Source organism: Capricornis sumatraensis, chromosome 23 (genome assembly GCF_032405125.1).
Source record: "Capricornis sumatraensis isolate serow.1 chromosome 23, serow.2, whole genome shotgun sequence".
NCBI classification, from domain to species: Eukaryota; Metazoa; Chordata; class Mammalia; order Artiodactyla; family Bovidae; genus Capricornis; species Capricornis sumatraensis.
In genome coordinates, this window is record NC_091091.1 from 48,792,810 (window position 1) to 48,815,870 (window position 23,061).

The 23,061-nt window shown below is 52.0% G+C and overlaps 1 protein-coding gene across 1 annotated transcript in view; it reads left to right on the top strand.

Moving 5' to 3' along the window:
* Nucleotides 1-7,508: 7,508 nt before the first annotated feature.
* The window catches only part of MGMT (O-6-methylguanine-DNA methyltransferase), a 264,390-nt gene continuing 248,837 nt past the window's right edge, over nt 7,509-23,061 (top strand). The window contains exon 1 of the mRNA XM_068961690.1: nt 7,509-7,571. The gene's annotated coding sequence lies outside the window, so the exon portion shown is untranslated. The remainder of the gene's footprint in view (nt 7,572-23,061) is intronic.

Genomic DNA, 23,061 nt, shown 5'->3' on the forward strand with positions numbered 1-23,061 from the left:
CAGAGACCCTAATACCTGACTCACTGAAGGTCTGCAGCTGAACGCGGAGCGTGAGTGGGACCGCCCACCACAATGCTCTCCGAACCGCACCGGGGGCCTCAGTTCCTGACTTCCTCCGTCCGAGTGGGAGGACACAGTGACAGCCGTCCAAAGGGCTTTCATATCAGGCGTCGACTTTTCTGGTAAATACTTCACGGGCCCGTTTCCATCCCTCTCCTGACTCCAGACCTGGTACCGGCAGTCTCTCTGCATCTCCGCAGAAGTGCCCCTCCTCTGGAGGGCCAGGGCTCTGTGAAGTGTCAGCAGCAGCCTCCCCGCCCCCTGCTCCCTGGGCCCTGGCACATGGTGCAAGCTTCTCTTTGCAGACATCAGGTTGCAATGTGATTATTCCTGCAACTAGGCCTAACTGGTCTTACTGACTTTTGGATCTCTGGCCCAGACACAGATATTGCTGTTGCTCAGTCACTAAGTTGTGTCGCACCAGGCAGCCAAAGTATCGGAGCTTCAGCATCGGTTCGTCCGATGAATATTCAGGGTTGATCTCCAATCATCTAGAGAGTCCATTAATTTAGGAGCCCAGTATACTTGAGAATTAGCCATGGTCTCCCTAGCGTGCTGTGTCATGCTAAGTCTCTTCAGTCTTGTCCAGCTCTTTGCAACGCTATGGACTGTAGCCCACCAGGCTCCTCTGTCCATGGGATTCTCCAAGGAAGGATACTGGAGTGGGTTGCCATTTCCTCCTCCAGGGGATCTTCCCAACCCAGGGATCGAACCTCTGTCTCTTAAGTCTCCTGCACGGATAGGCAGGTTCTTTACCACTAGGCCCTCCTGAGAAGGCCCAGACTTCCTAGTATGGAGCAACAAAAAACTGCAAGACTAGTGAGTCCAGAATCACCTTTACTGCCTCGTTCACACTTCTTCTAATGTAGTTTTTATCACACAGGCACGGTAGATGGCAGAGTGAATATTCAGTTACCATTTCCAGCTTGTTAATAATCAAGTTTCATGTTTCCAATCATCGACATTCTCAAGTGCTACAAATGAAAGTCAAGTTTGCAAGATGCAACACATTCAGGAAAGTCGCACCTGCTCTTCCTCTCTCCGACCAAGAAAGACAAGTTTTTAATCAGGAGTCAACTCTGCAGTCTTTGGAGTTGGTTTAAACTAAGTCAGTGACTCTGATTCTTTTATTTGAAGAACAAATAGCAGGATAAAATTCCTAAGCCTTAGAAATACACCATCATAACTTGCCGCCAAAAGATTTTAAATTCCTCAGTTCAAAAATGCTAACAGAGCCCTTTCTCTGCTTCTCTCTTTCTCACTTCCTCCCCCTCGCTCTCCTCTTTACTTTCTCCTCCTTCCCACCATCCTACATCCTTAAGAACTCGGAAAATTCTTAAGAAGTTCAATCCTTGGAGGACCAATAACTCTGTGCAAGCTGTACCTCCGCCATTTCATATCTGAGTGGCTTTGGACAGGTAACTTGACCTCTGAAAGTCTCACTTTCTTCCCTATACAATAAATGTAATGATGTTTGTCTCACAAACTTGGGAGTTCTTAAAAGGATAACATACGTAAGAACAGGTAGTACAGCATCTGTGGGATGCTTGAGTCTTATAACAGCCAAGACTTGTTACCAAAAAACAGAAACACAACTCAAACTTGCCTATTCAAACAAAAGAATTCACTGTCACACAAAAAAGTCCAAGGGTGGCTACCTTCAGATCTGGCTGGATCCAGGGTTCAACAGTGTGGTCTGGGCCATTTTTATTTATCTTGACAGGATTCCTTCCTAGCAAAGATCGCCAAGTCACACGGTCCCTTCTTGGTGCCCCAGCAGTGAATAACTGAACATCTACCCAGGCAAGAATCTGAGTGGTCCAACCGGCTGTCTGCTGGGAGGTTTGCCACATACAGTACAGACAGTAGAGCTTGAAAGAGAGAGCCAGGAATGCCCCCCCATGAAACCAAGTGAACACACTTCCCATTCTGGTGCTGCTTCTGCAAGTCAAAGACACAGTAAACCAGGACGTAAACAGCACTAACTCTCACTGCTGTGTGGCCTTGGCAAATTACTCAACTGTTCTGTTTCCTCATGTACAAAACCGTGATAATGATAACTCTCTATACTATCTACCCTATATGGTTATTGTGAGGATTCAAAAAGGTGATGAGCATCAAAGACCCAGCCGAGGGGCTGCTACGTAATAAGCCACTGATAATATTCAGCTATCATTATTGTATTAATTTCTATGAGTCTTATCTTCTAGGGTTTGAATAATTTAATGAATCCAATAAAGTGCTAATGAAGATAATCCCTAAGATGAAGGCACCTCATTGTAGATGAATTTAGGCACCATCTGGCAATGCTCTGCTTGGCCTTGAGTGGTGGAGGTTCAACTCTAGGACAGCACCCTGGGCTGGTACCAAGTGGTCTCCATCTGTGAGCCCCATGAAAAAGGTCCCCTTGTCCACAGACTTTGTAGAAGATGCCACTGCACAGAGTCAAGCCCATCTGGGCACTTACTTGGTGGCAGAGAACACCTCTACTCCCAAGAAGGAGAAGGGGCTGTAGGAAGCCCAGTAGCTCCCCTCCTGCCACCCCGGCTGCCCCACCCACCCACAGAGAGTGATGGAGAGTCGTGACGACTGAAGAGACAGCATGTGAGCTGATGTGCCAGGGCCGGGCGCACAGTAGGTGGCCCATCCCCGTGAGCAGGCAGGGTACAAGCATGGTGGCTGCCTACCTCTTGGCAATCCTGCCCTCATCACATCAGTTCTCCTGACCACACAGGTTCATGTGTCCCCTGGGATGGTACCTCACGCCTCCAGCTGCTGTGATTGGTTCAGAGTGTGTCATAGTTACCTGTGTTGGGCCAATCAGAGCCCTTCCCTGTGATTTTCTTTTTCCCCCCAGGGGAAGCTGGGAGAGGGAGTTTGTTTCATCTCTGAGGAAGCAGAGCTGAAAGGAGGTAGTGTTGAGGTCAAGGTAGAGATGAGGGTCATGCCTGGAGCTGAAGAGGAGAGGAGAGCTGGCCTCTCTGTTGCAAGGAAGCCCTCCTTTCTCTACTTCTCTGAGCTGGACTGGCTGACCTCCTCTGAAAAGCCCTTTACTTGCATGGCTTATTAAATGACTTCCTAGTTGCCTCAGAAAGATCTCTGTATACTGGTAGAGGCCCCTCCCTGGGGAATGACCCTCTCCAGCTTCACAACTCTCCTCCCTTTCCCACCAGGAATGAGAACTCTGTCTTTTCCTGTCCAGTGGCCTCCTGGACGCAGGAGGGCTTCATCTCTAGGGGCTGCTGGTGAGACAGATGGAGAGACCACTCTCAGGACCTCACTCTATCACTCCTGACCCCCCAGATTCAGCTGGGTCATCTCATGCTAACAGATAAAGGGACAACTGGGCAGAAAGCCCCCTGCACCATCCTCACCATCAGTTTCGCCTCTCACGTGCTTATTACTGTTTCCAATTTTGCCAAGGGGCTCCTCTGGTGGCTCTGATGGTAAAGAATCTGCCTGCAACGCCAGACACCTGGGTTTGATCCCTGGGTTGGAAAGATCCCCTGGAGGAGGACATGGCAATCAACTCCAGTATTCTTGCCTGGAGAATCCCCATGGACAGAGGTGCCTGGAGGGCTACCGTCCGTGGGGTGGCAAAGAGCTGGACACAACTGAGCAACTAAGCACAGCACTTTAAATCAACAGCTCAGTGCACTGGCGACAGATTGAGGGCGTTCCCCTTGCAGGGAAGACACCGCTTTTCCTTCTTCAGATTAATATTTTGGAGGCTGAGACAAAACGCTTGGCATGGCTGGTTTTCCTGTCTGCATTCTCCTTTGCAGTTTCCCAGGAAGATGAGAACAAGGACAAGTCACCAGCTCAGCATTTAATCCCCATGTCTCTGGCTTTAATTTCCAAGTCACAAAAACCCAGGCGCGTCCGGCTCATCCCAGAAGGGCAGAGGTGGGGGGAGACCTGCCTCCTCCTGGCGGCCCAGGTGCCTACTCCCCAGCACTTCACACCACTTAAAAGATTCTGCCCAAACTGCCAACAATGTGTTACCAACAGAGCCCTACCCGAAAATGGATCAAAAACACTTTGTAATGAGTGAAGGCGCTGCTTTCAAAAGGGCCAGCATCTAACAGAATCCTGGGTCCTGAGTGACCCACACCCAGTGGCCGACTCAGGGTGGGAAAACTTCCCCCAGTGTTCACATTGGCAGAAGTGGTTCTTTAAGCAACTCATGCAAATGTATTCTTCCTGAATACAAGTCAGGAAGAGCTGACTTGTATTCACTTATTTGCATATATATTTAATTACCTAAAGTCACCACATTTTGGAAGGAAGGGTATGTAAGATTCTCTGTCCAACAGTTACTGGACAACTGGATCCAAAGTCTGCAAAAAACAGCAGTCGTTCACCTGTGCGTGGGGCGGGGGTGGGGGGGAGACAGTGAAAATGTTGCCACTCACTGTCTTCCAGGCCTTTCCTTACATCAAGCCTTCAACCCCAGCAGGCACCCTGGCTGTTCATCAGGTCTGCTCCACGTGGGGCCACCCACTGCTCAGGGCCGAGCAGGCAGGGGATCTTTAGTGCGGGGAGGGGCCTTGTGGTGCCGCCCCGCTGCCTCAGCCACAAACCCCATTTCCTCATCTGTCTGCATCACTCAGCTGTGCGTGCGAGGAGGTCGTCCCATTAGATGCAGCGTCTCCAGCCCTGCAGCAAGCAGGCCAGCTGACACAGGTCTCAGGAGGAGTCTTGAACGGAGGCCTCCTGCTGCCTCTGGAAGAGCCCTCCGGAACCCAAGGTGAGCCTGAAACAGTTCCAGCTGTCAACAGAAGCACCCAGGGGCCCCTGGGCAGAAGGACTTATCGCCTCTTTGTAGGAATGCAAGAGCTGAGCTTGTGGCACCTTCCAGGTAAGGCTGCACCTGCCTTCCTCCACCTGCTCCCCTTGCCCCTGCAGAAGGACGGAGCCCAAGGCCCCTCCCCCTCTTAGAAGACTTCCTGTGGGGCAGCCACACCACACTGGCTCCAGCTGTGCCGAGCACTAGGGCAGAGCAGAGTGTAATCAGAGGCAACCAGAGCCCACCCCCAGGTCCCGAGGGTCTCCTTTTCCCCCGTCCAGAACACCCCGTGCTCCTGTCCTCTCAGGCTGGTTGACCACATCACCCAGGTCCAGGATGCTGGCTCCGGCCAGCTTTTGGCTCCGACCTTTATAGAACACTGGGGCTGAGAAAATCAATTGTGTTAATAGGCGACGCTCTCCACTGGAGATGCGGTCCTAAAGAAAACCAAAGTGGCAAGTGGTGAGCTCTGTAATGTTTCTTTTGTTCCAAGACTCTCACAGGTTTGTCCAGAGTTCAGGGCTTTCAAACCACACAAGGTTTTAAGTGATCGTTATAAAATCCCTTCTTTTCCCAAAGGCAGGGTAGTAAGGATTAAGTTTGACTACTGAAGACAGCTTTGTTGTAAATGGTCTCTAATGTCACAAAGCAGCTTGGAAAGAGAGGCTTATTAAACAAATTTCTTGGGTTGCAAATCATTGGAAGCAATCACATGTCGTGTTCATTTGTTTAACCCAGTATCCATTTGTATGTTTACAGAAATGATGCAGATGAACACTTTCCAGTGCCCACAAGAAAGCTGGCTTATGGTAAAGGACATCCTGGGAGGTCTGTGAAGAAATCAGAGTGAAGGTGAGCAGAGGCTTCTGGGGTTTTCCACCTCTTTTGTAAAAAGTCATTCATGGGAACCTGCGTCCAGAGAAGAATGGGTATGATTTATTGATCTGAGGATGGAAAAGCCCAAAGGAACCTCACCGAGCTGTGCAACGCTGTCATCCTACAGCAAGATCAGGTGGCCTTCAAAGCAAGACGGCATCCTGCGTCTCCTGAACCCCGTGAACCTCACACAGTAGGCTAGCTCCCTGACTGGGAGCCGTCCTTGTGCTTATAGATGAGGATCGGGTGTGATGGGACAGGGTCATGAGGCGGAGGGGAGCTTTTGAAAAAAACGATTTGAGTTTTTGAAAATCATCACCAAAAAGGAAAGAACTTACCAGTAAGTACAGGGAATGCAGACTGTAGCTCTGCTCCGGGTAGAGTCGCATTCTAGATAGAGTCTTGGTCTGTGGCAGGACCAGTCCTTGGCAGTGGCCCTTCCTGTGTCCTCCCCTGGCTTCTGCCCCTGGAGTCCTCCCCATGGAGGCAGCTGGAGCATGTCTCAGCCTCCCCAGGAGGGGGTCCTGCTGAGCATAGCCAGGTGCCCGCCTGGCCCCTGGATGCTGCCCTCCCCTCACTCTTTCTCACCTATCTTCCCCCACTGCACATAATCCACTTAAACAGGCACCAAAGATGGTCTTTCTTTCCTGGGGTGGGAAACAGAGATGCTGATAATGGCTTAGGAATTCATATTAAAATACTATTCAGATAAAAAGTAGAAAAGTAGGATACATGTATGGACTGTCCAACTACATCCCAGTACACTTGTTAGGATGTTGGTAAGCATCTTGATCCAGCTTCTGTGTTATTTTCCCTCTTCAGTTCTGTTGGGATCCCAATTCTGATTGGGTCCTGGACTGGTGTATTCTTGTTCCTGATGTTTATTAGCCCTATGTGCATGCCTACATACAGAGGATTATTACAAAGATCCTCGAAGTCGTGTCTGACTTTTGCCACCCCATGGACTGTAACCCACCAGGCTCCTTTTCTTCTGTCCATGGGATTTTTCCAGGCAAGCACACTGGAGTGGGTTGCCATTTCCTCCTCCAGGAGATCTTCCCGACCCAGGGATCGAGACCAGATCTCCTGCATATCAGGTGGAGTCTTTACCGACTGCGCCACCAGAGAAGCCCCAGAGTTGGTGACTTCGAGGATTAGAGAAGCTGAAAAAACGTTCTAAAGTTTCACAGTGAGCTAACAGGAAAAAACCAGAACAAACAGCAAACGTGCTTTACTTTGCCGGTCCTTCCTACCACGCAGGAGCTGAGGCAGCGCCCAGGGGGCACAGCAGGGAAGGCGCTGCGGCCCAGCTCTTGCCGGGTAGGAAGGACCAGCAAAGTGATCGCGAGGCCCCGGCAGCGAGGATAGGGCCGGCCGGCCACCCAGCCTGTACCTCGCCAGGCGGCTGCAACCGGCCAGCGAGCCTGCGCAGAGCAGGGTGTCGGCCCGGATGCCGCCGCGGCACTGCGCCTGCTCCGACCTAGCAAGGCGTGCGCCGGCCGGGAGGCAGGGCCCACTCTCGGCCCCGCCCCCGCCCGCCGAGGTCCCGCCCCCGCCGCCGCGCGCTTCCCTTCCGGCGGCCCTGGCGCCCAGGCCACGCCCCCGCCCTGGGCCCCGCCCCCAGCCTCGGCCTGGTCCCGCCCCTCCGCGTCCTCGCCGCGCTTCCGCCGAATCCCGGCTCGCTCAGGCCGCGAGCACGCTGCCAGGTCCCGCCCCCAGGCCTCGGCCCCGCCCCCGCCCCGCCCCCGCTCCCGCCCTGTGCCTGTCCCCTGGGCTTCCTGTGCTCCCTCGGCGCTGCGTGGTCCTGCGCTCTGAGTTCCTTGCGGTTGGCGGCTTAGGCAGCGCGGTGAGTTGTCTGGGTCACCTCCCGCCAAAGTTCGGGGCTCTCCCCGGGGAGAGCAGGCGTCTGCAGCCCGTCGGGCAGTCCAGCCCCCAGTGGTCCTCCGGGCACCCCCCTCGTCCCCCTTGCTATGGTGATGAGGCCCGCTCGGACCCCCCCTTGGCTCCAAGAGCGACCAGGGGTTCCCAGCCTGGGGTTCTTCTTCCAAGTAGAATGACAATGGCCTGGCCTGGGAGTTGTGCTGCTCTTGCCAAACCTCTAGTTGGTCAACACCTGCAAAGCCCTCCTGCTGTGCACTGCTTTCCCCAGCCTTCTGTTCCCAGGAAGCTTCCAGGAACCCCTTCTCTGGCCCTCCTTGCAGGAGGCCCTTAGCAAACCGCCCGTGCAGAGGCCTCATGTCCTGTACCTTGATGTGAGAGGAGGGCCCGCCTCTGTATGCTCTGTGCCCCCATTGCATCTGTAAACACTAACACGTGGAGTGACCAAGTGGAAGTTTGAGAGCCACATACACTGGGGACGGTAATTCCCAAGGATCCGATAAACACAGAAGAGCAGTTCTCAACGGTATTCCTCACTTGCTGGGCTCATGATGAACCTAAGCGTGGTGTTTCTCTCTGTATCTCAGCTCCTGGATGACTTTGTTCCGGAAGGACGTTTTCTATACATGAGCGCAGCTTTGGCTTGATTGCATGGATGGTCACCGGGCAGAGGGAGACTCCTTTGTCCAGAGAAGGGTCACCGCTGCTATTTGCAGAAGAACATGGAGGTGTTGAACATAAAGAGCTAAGAGTTAGGCTGGCCTTGAACTCTGCGCCCTCACTCGGAGTATCTCAGCCAAGGTGCTCCTCTTCATCTCCCAGCCCAGGGCGTGATGGTGGGTGGGGGCTGAGTTGCTCTCATGAGTCCCCCAGTGCAGAAAACCCTCAGGGAGGTAGAGAAGACATCACAAAGCTTAGCACGCCTTAGGGGCGATCGTCTTTAGGAAAAGGATGTCAGAGCTGCTGCTTCCCACCCCCAGCTGGCGGTTGAAAACCTTTTAACTCAAGTTTGTCCCAGGAGGCAGTGACGCCAGGTCCACACTTGCTGAGGTCCAGAGCCCACGAGCAGAGCTGGCCTGGCTCTGGGAGGCCTTTCATTTCTCCTTGGATTCTTGGTTTGAATTAGGATTTGAGTGGGAGAGTCGTGTCTTTTACAGTCTGGGGGCAGGGTGAAGCAGGCCTCAAGGGCAGAGCTGTATGAAGGTACTTTTCTCGGTGAGCATTCTTGCCATTAAAACAAATCTGTATCACACAAACTAGACCTAACTAGTGTTATTAGATGCTGCTTTAAAAAGGCCTCACTGTCGGAGATCCAGGTTTATAGAAATAAAAGCCTCAGCTGTGGACAGTGGTTAACGTCTTACTCATGTTCAGCTGCGAAGGTTCTTAAACCTTTCTTTTCCTGTCTGTCTTGGTCTTGCTTGAGTACCAGTGGCGCCTCACCTGGGCCTTATCTTCAGCTCAGGCCTGCCCTTCCACAGTTTCCCTTACGGGTGTCTCACTCAGGGCCCCTCTGAGGAGGGGAAGGCAGGCCTGAGCAAGCGTCCCTGTGGACTTCCTCCTGCAGGCCTCTCCTCCTGCTTTTTCAGGAACACCAAACAGTTTACGGTTCTCAGTATTTTTAAATAAACTTCCAAATTGGCTTTATTCTTATCTTGCAGAGGACAAACATTTAGAGGCTGGTGATTCAAACCAAGACTGTTGTTATTTCAACTCTCTTTTTGGGGGGCATCAATGCCGTTTTCAGCTTATAGTCTCCTTTGTAGGAGAAGCAGGAAGCGAAACAGTGATTTCTGAATTCTCTTTGCCAGTAAATCCTCTCCCTGGGCCTCCCTGATAGCTCAGTTGGTAAAGAATCTGCCTGCAGTGCAGGAGACCCTGGTTCGATTCCTGGGTCGGGGAGATCCCCTGGAGAAGGGAAAGGCTGCTCGCTCCAGTGTTCTGGCCTGGAGAATACCATGGACTGTGCAGTCCATGGGGTCGCTGAGAGGGGCAGGACTGAGCGACCCTCACCTTTGCTCAGTTTGCCAGCAGTGATGTGTTAACATTATTGCCAAATCTGTGTTCGCGCACACCCCGCCTGCCTTCCTGGCCCCAGTGTGCAGCTCCTCTGTCCTGGCCGCTTCCCCGAGGCTGCGGGCACCCTGAGGGGCCTCTGGGCGCCGGAGGCTGGTGTCGGGGGCTCCTTTGGCTCCTGTCGCAGTCCCCTCTGACCCCCCGTTTCCTGCGTAGTTTCTGATGCAACTGTTTGCTGAATGAGCGTGGGTCTTACCACAGATTATCACTTAAATGAAACCTGAAGATTTAAAAATCAGAGACATATAAACATATAATATTGGGTTGGCCAAAAAAATGTTCAGATGAGCTTTTTGGCCAACCCAGTGTTACCATTGGAGGAAAGTGAGCTTTTCATATATACTCACGGTAAATGAACCAAGCCAGTGCCCAGTCCTGGTCTGAAAGTGTTTGTGGTTTATCTGGGTGAGGGAAGGAGGTGTGAGCTGTGTGGGGTGGCTAGTTTTCACTTCTTTGACATCAGTTTTCCCATTCCGTTAGCTCTGGAGGCCTGACTTGGGCATGTTGTTTAGTCACTAAGTCGTGTCTGAGTCTTTGCAACCGCAGGGACTGTAGCCCGCCAGCCTCCTCTGTCCGTGGGATTTCCCAGGCAAGAATAATCGAGTGGGTTGCCATTTCCTTCTCCAGGAATCTTCCCAACCTGGGGATCGAGCCTGTGTCTCCTGCTTTGGCAGGTGGACTCTTTACCACTGAGCTACCAGGGAAGCCCTGTATTCGGCTTTGGTAGGTGAGCATTTGACATCCACTGTTCGAGACAAGATTCTGCAGGATGTGTGTTCTGCGGCATTTGGGTGACTGCTACTTATCTGCTGGTCAGTGGAAAGAAATAGTCTAGTTTTCTTTTAAATTTTCTTAACAACAGTGTTGTTCAGTCACAAAGTCATATCCAGTTCTTTGCAACCCCATGGACTGCAGCACTTAAACTTACTGTATAGGAGGGTTGTAAGGTTTGGTGAAAGCCACATCAAGAATATACGGGATCCAGTGAATGTCTCACTCCTTTATGCCACTGTTGAAATAAATCGCTTAAGGAAAGGAAAGAAACATTTTTGTGACATTTTGTAACCTTTGAAGGAACCAGAGTGGTTTTGGCGGACGTGGCTCACGTATAAATGGGTCACAGACAGTGTCAGGTCAAAGTGCTCAGAATCCTTGGCAGTTCAGCCAGTCTGTGGCTGCCACCCTCATGACATCTGCTCCAGCTGAGCATCTAAACACAGAGGCTGCCCCGGGGCCACTGACACACCGGTGACATCCTCGTGCATGTGTGTGCTAAGTTGCTTCAGTCATGTTTGACTCTTTGCAGCCCCATGGACTGGAGCCTGCCAGGCTCCTCTGACCGTGGGATTCTCCAAGCAAGAATACTGGAGCGGGTTGCCATTTCCTGCTCCAGGGGATCTTCCCAATCCAGGGGTCGAGCCTGTGTCTCTTATGTCTTCTGCATCGGTAGGTGGGTTCTTTTCTCCTTGGACCACCTAGGAAGCCTGGGACATCCTTGGCCACGTGCTAAATGCGGACACTTGTTTCTGATACTACAAGTTGTTTTCAGTTAGATTGAAGGCCTAGCAGAGGAGGGGGGGTCTCCAGGCTTCACATCCCCCTTGTATACCCTGCTTCCCCAACCTGGAGTAGACTCTTGGGGCCTGTGAAACAGCTGTGATAAAACCAGTTAAAAATTCTGCAGAAACATTTTCTTAGCGTTTGTCATGTGTGTATGTGTGTGGCCGTGAAACAATTGTGAGAGAACAGTGAATGCCGAGCATGCTTGCTCTCCTACTTGGTAAATTTTCTTGTTAGAATAATTCCCTACCCGGAACACTTGTGAAGTCAGCAGAGGACCAGCCAGGCTCTGCTGCCCGTTCCCAGAAGTCTAGGGGTGAAACTGAATGCACGGTCCACCAATGGCACGACTCGTAAAAGCCAGCACTTGTTAAATCTATTTGTTTTTATTATAGACATCGATCTGCCAGTCGGAATAATGCATTTATGGACATTTTTCTGCAAGCACAGCGCTGGTGGCAATTTTTACTGACAAATTGAGTCATATGGATAGTAGTTTAGAAAACTTACCTTATTGACGGATCGGGCAATTCCAGCCCTGGACGTTCAGAGGTTTTAGCTGGGTGGGAAAGGGAACTGAATTTCAGGGCAGAGTATGGGACAAGACATTTAAATGTTGTACTTTAATTAAAAAAACAAACAAACTGGTAGTTATTTCTCATTTGTTTTTTAAACTTTGAGCTACAGGTTACTTCCCAAACCATAGGATTGTAAGGGGTTGAGGGTGTCCCCTTCAGATCTCACCTTCTTGTTGGAGTCAGAAGTAAGAGCCACCCCCTGGAACATGGGCTTCATTGCTCCTTTTGAAGTGAGACATTTGTGAGCTGTAGCAGAGCATTTCTCAGAGGTGGTCTGAGCCCTGCTGGTCTCAGAGTTACCGAGAGTGCTGTTTAAAAAGGAGATTATTGGGTCAGAACCCAGGAGGCTGTCTCTGCAAGCTTGCCAGGGGGCCCGAATGTTTGAGCATCTCCCGGGCAGTCTTTGGCGTCTCCACCACCTCCCTGAGCGTGGTGGAGAAGAGCTCTCTGGCCCACACAGCCCGGCCGGCATCGCTGTTCTGAGTCGCCTGTGCCTGTGGGTCTGTCTATAGTTTGTAAGTCCTCAGAGACGTGTGAATCTCTTCGAATTGCAAACCCAACATGTTATCCTAGCTTTGTAGTGTTCAGTCTTATGGTTATGACAGAAGATGCAGATGTTACCAAAACTTTGGCATTAGTTTTACAAACAAATGCTAAGCAGGGACAGCCGTGTTATATTTCACGCCCATCTCTCCTTCTGAATGGCTGGCCTGTCCTTTTCACCCTCTGGGTACAAGCATTTTTATGGTCTCAGGTCAGGGTTAACTTCCATATGTACAACCGAATACATTTTTGGGGAACTGAACTGAATTTTTACAGATGAAGTGCTGGAGTTGTGGGTGGGAGAACCACGGGAGGGGTTCTGGTGATGCCGCTTCCTGGCTGCATGGCTTTGGGCAGCTGCTCACCCCCCAGCTGCCTCCTCTTCTGCGGGATGGCTGTGATCACACAGACTCAGTCCCCCTGGACGAGAGTAAGCACGGGAAGTCATGGATGGCTGGTTGTGAAGCACGAAGCACAACCTGGATAGAAATTTTAATTTGGAACCATAGACTCATAGAACGATGAGACTAACTGTACAAAGGGCAAGAGCCAACCAGAATCCTTGTTTCCCTCCAGTCTAGTGAGCATCCTGCCCTTCAGTTCAGTTCAGTCGCTCAGTCGTGTCCGACTCTTTGCGACCCCATGGACTGCAGCACGCCAGGCCTCCTTGTCCATCACCAACTCCTGGAGCTTGCTCAAACTCCTGTGCTTTGGGGTCCATCTGGGGGCATTTCTGGTGGGGAGTGTGGGGTGATGGAGGGACAGTTGGGGTAGAGGCCCAAGTTGAAGATCCCCTTTATTAAAGACAGGAGCCAGCGTTTGGGGTGTATGTTTTATTCCCGTGAGACAGTCCTTCAGGAAGTGGGAAGTGGGGGCAAGCTGGCTGTGGAGGGGAGTCGGTCCTGTCTGTCGGGCCTGGCATTTGGGTTCTGAAGCTGGGAGATTGCCTTACTGTACCTGTTCGTTCAGGCAGAAATGTCAACGGGGAGGAGTGAGGCTCATTAACAGGCCTCCCCATCCCCAGCCTGCACTCTGTGGGGTTACCTGTGCTTTCTTGCAAGTAGTCAAAGAATCCGTACAATGAAACTGTCAAGACTGGGGTGTGCAGTCACATCAGAATGTAGATTACCAATAAGGTGCGTGCTCAGCCTCCTCAGATGCAGGTCACAGACGGTGGGACTGGCCAAGTGGCCAGGGAGCCCACGCTGGAGGATGAGAGGCAGCAGCCAGGGAGGGAGGCCCGGGTGGTCCCCGGTGGTCCCGGTGGGCGTGTTCGGGGAGGCAGGAGAAGGGGGAAACAGGTGCTGCCTGGCGACATGCCCACAGCCAGACTCCGCCCAAGCTTTCCAGGTGCCACACTTGTCGCCGGGCTCCGGCACGCTAGAGGGGCAGTGCTGGGGGGCAGGGACTCAGAGGAGCCGGTGTCCCGGAAGTGAACGGCGACCCTTCCTTGTGAGGCTTTCCACACTCAAGTGGAAGTTCCTTGAATAAAGGGGCGAGGCACAGAAATGATGTATTTCCAAAAGTTCCTGAATTTAGCCAGCTATCCCGAGAAAAGCCCATGTGTGCTATTCTTTATTGCGCAGAAGAATCTGTTTCTGTCACCACTGTGTTATCATCAGATTAAGCTGTCGAGTCAGATGGATGGTGAGTCGAGGCGGCCGCTGGCTGATTGCTGGACCTGCACCGACCATCCGTCTCCGGGCTGCCCTGGGGGCAGGGGCTGCTGGGGAGGAGGGCAGTGGCGGGGGCGGGGGTGGTCACCGGAGGGTGGCTGCGCCTGGCAGGGGGCTGTTGAAATTTGTTGCAAGAACGGTTACTTAGAACCAAATGCAGGTTCTAAAATGAAATATTCCTGAAACGCAGCATTATCCACCTTGCTGACTACTGGTGTGGTCGCCTTCTGCCCCAAGAAAGACAGGCTCCGGACAGCCGTGTGTTCTGTCCGTCTTGGGCGGCCGGCGGTTTAATGGAACGCGGGACATTTCCGGGCTGACGCTGGGGACCCTGGGCAGGCTGAGTGGTTGATAGCCCTGGACACACTCAGTCCTGGGTTGGGGGTGACATGCTTGCTGGCGCCCCACCACCAGCTTGAAACCACGTGGGCCCTGAGTCACAATCAGGAGTTCAGTTTCCCTAAACTAAAAGTATGGGCTTTAAAGACTTCCTCTTAGGTGTTCCTGACCTGTTTATTTTTGCCTTGAGTGTGGTGAGAACGTGTCCTGGAGCCGCTGTTCTGTCCTGGTGGGCTGAGAACCTGCTGTTGCCCAGGGGTACCCTCTGGACTGTTTGTCGGGCCAGAAGAGCCCCCCTAAGGTCACAGTTCTGATTTCCTCATGGTGTTCTCTCTCTCTCAGAGGCCACCTCTGGGCCTGAGGTGCTTTTACACACGGCTGTGGACAATCCAGGCAGGGTGGATTCTGGAGAAGGTTAGTGAGATACTCTTTTGTGTTGGCCAGAAATCATGCTTCCGGTGGTTTCAGATGTGGAAGCAGCTATATGACATGCCTTAGTCCTGCCCCGGCGTTCGTGTGGCAGAGCCTACTTCTTAGGGGAGCTCCGAGGCCTGGCTGTGCGGGTGTCTGCTCCATTCTGCTGTCTGGGTGCCCACTGCTGCCCTGTGCATGGCTCAGCACACCGGGGCCCTGGCGCCAGGCTGCCCGGGGCTGAGCTCAGCTGGAGCGTCACCTGTTGGAAGCCAGGAAGGTTCTCTGTGTGGGGCCAGGCTGGCTCTGTCGGCTCTCAGGTTGGAGGCTGTCTCTTGGGGTGGAGAGCAAAGTCCTCGTGGACTCTGGGTTCAGATGGCTGACCTTTCCCATCTCCTGTCTCTCCACCACTGATGGAGGCACTGCCTGGCTGCAGCCTCATCCGCCTGGGTCCTTTCTGCCTGGTGTGCCCCACGCCGTCTGCCTGCTTCTGTCCCTGGGAACTGCTGCCCCACGGGGCCCTGTAAGCTGGGCACCCAGGCAGACACAGGGAGCAAGGACCACTTCCTCCTCCTCCTGTTGGAGGCAGGGGTGCAGAGATGCTCCAAGGGGACCCCTCTTTCCCACCCAGGCCCCAGAGGAACATGAGCCTGTGAGGCTCCTGTTGGCACCACTTTTAGCCCCAAGGCCCTCCACGTTTGTTCTGGCAGCTTCTCTCGAAACCTGTGCGTCAGCTCTTTGATTGCAGAGTGAATGGGTGGGAGGCCCCAGAGAGTCTTGCCTAGGGATCCTCTTCTGATTCAGCCTGATTGTAGACCCTGTCTGCTCCCAGGCTCTCCCTAAGTCCTTCCCACAGCCCTGCCCTTCTGGAAACCTCCTCAGCCCCTGTAATGTCTCTTCCCTTTGGGCCCATCACACGTACACTCGGGTTTCTGATTGGCTTGTACTGTTCTTGTCTCTTGATGCTGGCATTCTGTCTTGGAAACTCTCCGTGGCCTGGTGTGGGGCTTCCGCCTGACGCAGGGCCCAGCAAAGGATTCAGGGCACAGGTTGCTGTGGACAGAACGGTGCCCCTACAATCCACATGTTGAAGCCCTGACCCCCACTGTGACTGTATTGGGAGATGGGGATGTTAGGGGATTGTTTAGAATAAATGAGGTTGGAAGAAGGGGCCCTGATCCAGTAGGATTGGTGGCCTTATAAGAAAAGAGAGAGGGTGATCTTATTGGCAGCAGGTGGCTTCCTACAAGCCAGGAAGAAAGCCCTCACCAGAAACCAAATCAGCTGGAGCCTTGATCTTGGACTTGCCAGTCTCCAGAACTGTGAGAAAATGAATTTCTGTCTGTTAAGCCACTTAGTATGTGATATTCTGTTATAGCAGCTCGATCTGACTAATACAAGGTGAGGTGCAGACTAAATGAGGTTACTTCAAAAGCATAGGACTCATGAGGGGTTTGCACATGAAGTTGGCATTGGGAGATAAAGATAACTTGGTGATCAGTGTTCAAAAATAGGACTGTTTGCAGGTTTAGCTCTTGGCATCCTGAGAGATGTGTGTATCAGAATAAAAGAAAACAAGATGAACAGAAACCCGTCTTATTACCAGGATCCCAGAGGTTTTAGAAAGGAAATCTGGCAGATTTGGTCAAGACACCAGAGGGCCGGTGGACCATGGACAGGCCTGGTCTTATCCTGGTGCCGGGCCGACCCTGCTGGAAAGCAGTCAAGGCCCCAGGCCCTGAGGGAAGCTGGGAGGTGGGACTGGAGTAAATACTGGATGACTGGGTTTCTTAAACACAAAGAGGAGTAATAGTACTGGCCTACAGCCTCAGCCTTTTGGTTGGGAGTTTCTGTTGCTTTTTATTTTTTCTCGATTTTGGGTCAGTTCGTACTCTGCTCCTGCTGGAACCGAGGAGCATCATGTGGTCATTCTGCTGGGCTCTAGCGAGCATCCTGAGAACCATGCAGTTTGCTGCTTTTCATGCTAAGTTGTCTTGAGGATTTTTGGAGGTCTCTGTAGAGTTGGGGACTAAGCAGGGTGCTTCTCCCTGGAAGCCTGCCAGCCCACACTTGCACCAGACTGGCCCACGTTAAAACTGTGGCCATCGGTGAGGGGATGTAGTAAATAAAGGTGGGAGACTTAGATTTACTTCTGCCCTGGTCGCCAGTCTGCCAGAAACCACAGTATGTATTGTGGTTCTGCAGAATGTCTCAAACGTGTGGGTGTTTTTAGGATTGTTGGAAGGAACACTGAAGTTGTGAACTTTCGCCATTTCTGAGCTTCGACCCTTTGCATCTTCAGAGGATAATCAGCACTCTGCTCCTGGGTCCACTCGGGGCCCAGCGGTAGCTGGGACAGACTGCTGTGTTCCAGCACCGGAGAGGCTGAGGTCTGGGGCGGCGCTGGGTGCTGTGCTTAGTACCGTCCTGTTGACACCTGAAATGTGGGTTTGGATCCTCAGTTGTGTTTTATTTATCAGGGCAGCTATGCTTGTCATTTAATTCAGTACTGAGAGTCTAAGAATATGATTAACCTGGAGGCCCCTCTTGTAATTATTAGTGATTGATTCTGTTTAACCTTGAAATCAATAAGAGGGGCCTCGTGGTGTGGCGTGCAGTCCGTAAACGGGGCTCTGTGACAGTCGTCGTACCGGTTTGTCCCCAGAGCAGACTGGCTGGAGCTCCAGCATGTGGCCCGTTTTATATACCTGCTCCGGTCTCCTGTATTCCTTGCCGGACTTGTGTTGGTACCGCAAGCGCCGCCAGCGTGCCCCGCCCCCGGCGGGCAGGGCGGACACGTGCAGTCATTGGTCTGGGAGCGCAGTAACATGAAAACACTTCAGGCTGTTCAGAGTATATTTTACAAGTGTGCATTGGGCCTTCGGGATGTCATATTGAAAAGCCCAATTGTACAGTTACCATGGGAACCCAGTTAGAATAGATTGCTTGATTTTGGGGGGACGGCGGTCTTGCGTCTTGACCAGAAATCTAATGAGTTTTAACTGTTTTCACGTTCCTCCACTGACTTGCTCCACCAAAGCATTATTTCTTCACCCTCCTCCTCATTTCCAGCTTTAAGCCGAAATAGAAAAAGTTCTCTAGTGGTGGTTCAGGAGCAAGTCTCCTAGGGAGATGGGAAAGTTTGTGCAGGAGACGGTAGTGGTGGGGGTGCCAGCCAGTGTTTAAGGAGATGCAGCAAATAGGCGTTTCCTTTGATAACATGGGGTGCTCTCATATCCCTCTCCTTGTGCTCTGGGCGTGGGGTGGGGAAACAGGTGTGCCCCTCTGCTCTTCCCCCTGTGTTTGCAGGTGGGCGATCGGGTTCTGAAAGGCCCTGGGTTTTCCGGATGGAGAGAGCAGGTGGGTGGGCAGGGCGAGATCGCGGGACTCTTCCCTCCACACCTGTATTCCTGTCACTGTTTGGGCTCAGCAACTTGGCACTCTGAAAACTTCCTAGAGACTCCAGAGTCATACCTCAATACAACGTTGAAAAAGATTTAAATATTACTAGTTCATTTAAGCAACACTAAACATTTTTGTTACTCAAGTGTTGTCTTTAATATATTCTTACTGCTTTTCTGTCTCCCCGTTCTATAAATTATAGGAAAGGAGTGCTGAAATCACCAACTGTTGCTGGAGATTTGTCTGTTTCCTGTTGTGTTCTCTGTTCTTGCTTCATCTGTTTCAAAGTCCTTTATTAGGTGCGTGCATATTTAGAATTTTTACGTCCTTTCGGCGAATTAACCCTTTTACTCTTAATGGTCTTTAGTCTTAGCAATTTCCTTGTTTTGAAATTCTGTGTTTGATATTCAGATAGCCACTCCAGCTTTCTTTCCGTTACTGTTTCTGTGGTGAATGTTTTCCCATTCTTTCACATTGTATCTTTACATTTAACACATGTTTCTTGTAGACAGCTTGCTAATCATAAGGTCTTTCTAAATTGAAGTATTCAGACTACTTACATGTCATGTAATGACCAGTGAGGTGGGTCACGGGCACCAGCTTGGTATGTGTTTTCTCCTCGTTCTGTTTGTCCCTTCACCCTTCTCCCTCCGTTTTCCTGCTTTTGTTCAGACTCTTTGAATATATTTTAAGATGATGTCAATTTACCACATATGTACACTGGCTCTTATTGGCTCTAGAGTGTGTAACAGTCATAATTAGCTCATCATAGGCCGCATTCACGTCATATTACTCATCGTCATGGACAGTGTAAGAACCTTCCGTGAGTCTATTTCAGTTTCTCTCATCCTGTTTTTGGGGGATTATATTTATTTAGTATGTTTTATTTCTACATATGTTATAAACTCCAAAATATACTTTTATTATTTTTGTTTTAGGCAGTCAGTTGTCCTTTAAAGAGATTAAAACTGAAAAAACTTTTATATTTATTTGCATACTTACCACTTGCATGCTCTCTACTCTTGGGAAATCTGAGTTTCCATCCTAATGCCTATGGAACTTGCACCAGTGTTTCTCAGATAAAGGTCCGCTAGTGTACAAATTGGCTTACTTTTTTCGTTTTTGGAATAAGGCTTTATTCTGACTTTCATTCTTGAAAGATATTTTGCCTCTCACAGAATTCTAGATTGACCCCTTTCCCCCCATTTTCATGCTTTAAATACATTCCATTGTGTCCTGTCTTGCACAGTTTCTGAACAGTTTGCTCTCCCTCTTAATTTTGTGCCTCCGTGTGTGACCGTCTCCTCCCCGCGTGCCTCCGTGTCTCACCGTCTCCTCCCCGCGTGCCTCCGTGTCTCACCGTCTCCTCCCCGCGTGCCTCCGTGTGTCACCGTCTCCTCCCCGCGTGCCTCCGTGTGTCACCGTCTCCTCCCCGCGTGCCTCGGTGTGTGACCGTCTCCTCCCCGCGTGCCTCGGTGTGTGACCGTCTCCTCCCCGCGTGCCTCCGTGTGTCACCGTCTCCTCCCCGCGTGCCTCCGTGTGTCACCGTCTCCTCCCCGCGTGCCTCCGTGTGTCACCGTCTCCTCCCCGCGTGCCTCCGTGTGTCACCGTCTCCTCCCCGCGTGCCTCCGTGTGTGACCGTCTCCTCCCCGCGTGCCTCGGTGTGTGACCGTCTCCTCCCCGCGTGCCTCGGTGTGTGACCGTCTCCTCCCCGCGTGCCTCGGTGTGTGACCGTCTCCTCCCCGCGTGCCTCGGTGTGTGACCGTCTCCTCCCCGCGTGCCTCCGTGTGTCACCGTCTTTTCACTCCTCAGGTTTTTTTCTTTATTACTTCTTTTCAGCAATTTGTTTACGACTTGCCTTGGTTTAGTTCTTTATGTTTTCTTCTGCTTTGGTTTCACTGAGTTTCTTGCAGCAGTGAGTATGGGTTTTGATCACATATGAAGGAATAGTAATTATTTCTTCAAACAATTTTCTGCCGTTTTCTGGGACTCCCAGTTGCATGTGTGTTGGACTGCACAATATTGTCCCACGTCTTCCTGATGCGCTGTCCGTTTTCTTCGGCCTTCCTCTCTCTTCCTGGACAGTTTAAAAAACGTTGTATGTTCATTTCACGCACGTTTCCCCCCTTCTGCTGTGTCTACTTTGTCGATCACGTCGGGTGATTTTTCATTTTCCATAGTCTGCTTTACATCTGCATTCCCTTTGGGTCTCTCTTACATCTTCTGTGTTTTTCATAAAGTTTATGTTTTCTTCCATATTCTTGAACATATGAGACACATTCATAGTAGCTGTTCTAACCCAGGCGGCTGGCTTCAGAGTCGGGGGCCTTTAGTGCGTGGATTTTGAGACAGCATTTTGGCTGGCAGGAGACTTTTCTGTTTGTTTTCTGATTCTTGGCTGTATTTAGATCATTGTGGTTGCCAGTGGACCATGTGCTAGTAGAGAAAATTAAATATGGCAGGAAACCCAGACTAGGGATGGCTTGAAGGGAACGTGTCAGTCGCTCAGTCGTGTCTGACTCTTTGCAACCCCATGGACTGTAGCCCGCCAGGTTCCTCTGTCCATGGGATTCTCCAGGCAAGAATACTGGAGTGGGTAGCCATTACCTTCTCCAGGGGATCTTCCCTACCCGGGGATTGAACCCATGTCTCCCGCATTGCAGGCAGGTTCTTTGCCATCTGAGCCATCAGAGAAGCCTGAGGATAGCTTTCGCGGGTCCAGATGAATCTGAAATAGAGCCTACAGGCGGCCATGATGAAGAGGGAAGAGGGTGTGATTAGGAAGTGACTGTCACGGTTCAGGAGAGAGAGACCTTTTCCTGTGGAGGAGTTTGTCTAGGAATTTTAGAATAAGGCATGGTTAGTGATTTAATGTTGGCTTTAAAAGAATGCAGGAATGGTTTGGTTTGATTTTGTTTTGTTGTGAGTCCTCAGCGGAAGCCAAGTGTATCACATTGTTGCTCAGGGACCTAAGAAGGACGGTCCAGGTGGATTGCGCTGCTGGCCCTCCTTGACTCAGGGGCAGGGCACAGGGAGGGGCCTGACTGCAGGGGATGTCTCAGGGCGGGTCTGTGTCACCCGATGTCCTGTGGAAGCAGAAGGCCACTGCACGGTGGTCGTTGGGGCCATCCCACTTGGTCTTGCTCAGCTCTGACTTCTGGTGGTCCTGAGCGGTGCTGGGGGAGAGTGGAGCGCCCCCGGTGAGGGCTGCAGATACGGCCGTTCCTCGTCTGATCTCTGCGTCCACTTGTCTCTGTCGAGAGTGGCCCCGCCCCAGCAGCCCCTGGCCACCTGTGGCTCTTGCTCCTCCCGGTGGCCCCGCCTTCTGGGCTCTGGTGACGCCTCAGCTTCCCAGCATCCGCCCGGATGAAAGGTGGGAGCAGCCAAGTCCTGAGGGGGCTCACCCTCTCCTGCTGGCCTCTCGATGCTCCCGTTCCTGCGTGTCAGCCTACTTCCTGTGTTTAAAGGGCCCGGGGGTTTCCTGCTTATGTTAGGTAGATCCAGGTCAGGCTGGGAGTGACTCATGGGTGAGTGACACATAGGTGTTTGGTGATGTTGGGAGAAACAAGTTGAGTTTCTGTCAAGGAATTTAAAGCATGTTATTTGGGGTTTTACTCCCAAGGAGGGGCTTCCCAGGTGGCTCAGTGGTAAATAATTCTCCTGCCAATGCAGGAGACCTGGGTTCGATCTCAGGGTCAGGAAGATTCCCTGGAGAAGGAAATGGCAACCCACTCCAGTATTCTGTGTGGGAAATCCCACGGAGAGAGGAGCCTGGCGGGCTGTCGTCCGTGGGGTTGCAAAAAGTCAGACCGCTACCACCTCAAAGGAGGATGATTCCTGCCAGCTCCATATGGAGAGGACAGAACTGGGAACTCAGAGAATTAAGGGCATTTCCAGTTCAGATGACTTTTCTCTTGTCACCCGTGGTTTTAAATGTGTGGCGTCAACAGAAAGGTGGTTTGCTGAGGACTCTCACGTCGGTGTTTCATGCTGTCTTAAGAGGAGACCAGACCGTGGAAGAGTGCATTGCTCCCAGCTGAATCTACAGCCAGCCTGGACCTTCACGGCTGATGTTTAACAGCGCTTATGACAGCATGGGCTTCTCTTGTGGCTCAGATGGTAAAGCATCTGCCTACAATGCGGGAGACCCGGGTTCGATACCTGGGTCGGGAAGTTCCCCTGGAGAAGGAAATCACAACCCACTCCAGTATTCTTGCCTGGAAAATCCCACGGATGGAGGAGCCCGGTAGGCTACAGTCCATGGGGTCGCAGAGTCAGACATGACTGAGCAACTTCACTTCACTTCAAGGCAGCATAAACCCCCATGCTGCCATCTGTTTGGCCGTGCAGAGAGCTCTGCGTGTGAGAACTGAACCCCTTGTCCGGGGGCTCTTGTGGCCCGCTCCGCACGTGGTGCTGGAGCCCGGCTGCCTCCGCTGTGCTCCCCTCACAGCCCTGTGCACACCTAGGAAGGTCAGAGTGCGTGTGTCCGTTCCTTTGCTGTGCACCTGAAATGGCCACAGCATCGCCGATCACCTGTAAGGTGAGGTGAAGTCGCTCAGTCGTGTCTGACTCTTGCGGCCCCACGGACTGTAGCCCACCAGGCTCCTCCGTCGATCACCTGCACTCCCATGTAAACTAAGCGTTAACAGAGGGTGCCCGTGCTCACACAGGTGCGTGAGGGCGTGGGGGTTGCTTCGGGGTGTCTGTGCCCTCACGGGCATCACACGAGCATTCGGAGTGCGTGACCGTGACTGCTCTGATTTGCCCAGTGCGTCCCCCGCTGCACGGGTGCCTTCTGTTGAGTGTGAGTGCTCACAGCGCCCCAGTGACGCCGCGTGTCTGGAGTTCTTGTGGAACTAAAGAAGTGTGT